The sequence below is a fragment of the Rattus norvegicus genome, chromosome X (assembly GCF_021556685.1).
Source record: "Rattus norvegicus strain SHRSP/BbbUtx chromosome X, alternate assembly SHRSP_T2T, whole genome shotgun sequence".
NCBI lineage: Eukaryota > Metazoa > Chordata > Mammalia > Rodentia > Muridae > Rattus > Rattus norvegicus.
This window is the reverse complement of record NC_141554.1, coordinates 133520770-133523856: the sequence shown is the minus strand read 5'-3', so window position 1 is coordinate 133523856 and position 3087 is coordinate 133520770.

The following is a 3087-nucleotide window of genomic DNA, read 5'->3' as shown; positions in this document are numbered from 1 at the left end:
ATCTCTATGATATGCAATGATTGCTAGCCCTAAAATACTAAAAATCGTTTGGAACATATAATTCTAAAAATAGAATTAAAATTGATGAATGATGCTGAAATAGTTGACATATACATTATTATATTTCTGTAATGCTTCATTATTTACAGTAAATCTGCTACTATAGGCATAAGTGCTGTTTACCTATTGTAGAACATTGTTGTCAAACAAAAGAGCAGTTGTGCCAGCTTGCAAATAATCATCAGAAATGATTGGACAACAGAGTCATTGACACTCATATGAGATTTAGCACCATTCATTCCTAAATCACAAGACTAATTGTATGTAATATTACTTGATGAGGTTTGGAAAAATTGTCTCCTGAGATGCTAAAGTGTATGTGTGTGTGTGTGTGTGTGTGTGTGTGTGTGTGTGTGTGTGCGTGTGGGTGTGTGTTGTGTGTGTGGTGTGCACATATATATGCATGTGAGTGTGTGTGTAATTTGTAACAGTAACAAATTTGAAGTTATGAAGTATTAATGAAAAGAATTTTATAGTTGGGTTCACCATAACAGGAGGAAATGTATTAAAGTTTTGTAGCATTAGGAAGTTTGAGAATCACTGCTGTGCAGGATGGAGTGATAGCTTCAAGGTTGAAAGTACTTGTGTTTACAAAAGACATGGGCTTACTCCAAGATCCAACTTGGTGTCTCATAGTCATCTGTAACTCCATTTCCTTGGGATCCACTGTTATCTTCTGAACTCTTCATATACCAGGCTCTCACAGTTTTCAAGTGAGAAAACTTTATTGTTTGAATGGTTGGCTGAAGCATTTATAACAAGATGGCTTAAAATGAGCTGGAGATGCTTGATATCTATTGGTTTAATATTGAGGAATGGATTTTAAGGCTCAGGGAAATTGCAATACTTGGTTGGATATACTGTGTGAAACATTATCCTCCACATGTCAGTCACTAATTTTATACGATGCAATCAATCAGAGGTGCACCAGCACAATCTTGAGTTAGATAGCCAGACAGAAAGTTGAGTCTTTTGAAGACACAATCGCAGTGCCAATTAAGTGTCAGTGGCCTGGGGCCCCTGGGACAAAGTTCTCCATAAGGCAGTGTATGCTTTGAAAAAGTGTTCCATATAAGGTGCACATTTCTTCATAGCCAGAATCAATGAGTCCCAGAACCATAGTATAGAGAAGGGAAAAATTTCACTCATTGTGACCCTAGTCAGCCACTATGAAAATTTTTGCTTTCTGTTTCCTAGACCTTAACTTCTGCTTGCCTAGATGTTTTGGTTCCAGATGGGTGAGCTATACTGGGAAGAGACACAACAAACATTTTATTGAACTAGAATCTCAGACTGGCCAAGCCACATTGGATTTCTGATGCCCTTAAGCCCAGGGCCTAAGAAAGAAATAACAATGTTTACCAAAGGAGAATTGGATTGCTTCTTCACAATAGAAATAAAAAAGCTTATGACTGGAATGCAATAGGTCCTTTAGGGCATGTCTTGGTGCTACCATATCTTGTGATTAAAGTCAGTTCACAACTACAGTACAGGTAGGATAAAAAGGACACAGACCCATCAGGAAGGAGAGCATGGGCACTACCCCAGAACAAGAACCATGACCTGCCGAAGTACTTGCTGACAGGAGAGGAAATGAAGAATGGATAGTAGAGAAAGGTAATTATAAATACTAGCTAAGGCCATGTGACCAGTTTCAGAAATGAGGATAATATAGAACATGAATGTTTCTGTCATATTTTGTTGAGTGTGCCTGTACATATGTTTGTATTTTATTTCCTCAGTTTCTATATCATGTAGTATAATATCAATTTAGAGACTACCAATGTTTATTGCCTTTAAGTTTTGAGATTGTAAAAGAATATTTTTCAAAGGACATTGCCACATAGACTAAAATTTAAAATGTTTGTTGCTGTTACATGAGGGACAGTTACATCATGTGACCCTATGTAACAACTGAGAGACACCGGATATATGCAAATGATCTTATTTGAAGCAAAACCATAAACAAGGATATTATTGTACAATCTCTCCATTTTGCCAATATTTCTCATTCAATAAACACCTTCAATTCTACCATGTTTTGTAACTATGTTAGATGCAAAATCATCAGCCAACAGAATACAGCACTTACAATCAAAATGTATCATGATCCAAGTAATACAGAATACAAGTAATCATTATAAAAGAGTAAGATAGAGAAGAAATGTAGAATATCTGATGAGAGCACTAACATGTTTGTAAATAAGACATGTTTAGGTAAATTTGGGAAGGTCTGTATAGGAGAATTGTATATGGAGTATGTACCATGAAATATTTTATTGTTAGTCAAAATGTTAGCAAAGCAACAGAACCTATAGTCTTTTAATCAAGATGGGAGATAAAAAATATGTCTGCAGCATAGACTTGTAGTAGATATTATTATAAAATTAAATCATTGCAATAACCATATATGAACTCCAAATTATTTCAAATTATTCATATATATATATGAAATATTAAATTTTGTGTTTAGATTGAGATTTATCTGAAAATAGCTCGTTAGGTATATTCTAATATCATAACATTTGTACCATTTCTACCATTAAGCATTTCTAATGAGGGACCTTAAAAATATATGTTTGCATTATGTGTGTGTGTGTGTGTGTGTGTGTATGTGTGTGTGTGTGTGTGTGTGTGTGTGTGTGTGTATGTGTGTATTTGGGTATATGTGAGTGCATGTGTATGTATGTAAAGCTTTTCTTGTTTTATGCTATTTTATGAAGATTTTTTCATGTCAGTATAATGTTGACTATATCACTGACTTTTGACCATATATTCATAATGAAGCTCAGAATGTATATGTGGTGTGTGTGTGTGTGTGTGTGTGTGTGTGTGTGCCAGTGGCATTGGACCAGCTTCTTTATGTTCCTTCTTGATGGCTCAGTTTCTGAAAGCTTCCTAGCATCTGGGATGGTTAGTTGGAACTGCTGATTTTCCTGTGTTGTAGCCATCCCCTTCAATTTTTTCAATCCTTCCCCTAATTCAGTTATGTGTGTTCCTGACTACAATACAATGGTTCTGTGTAAT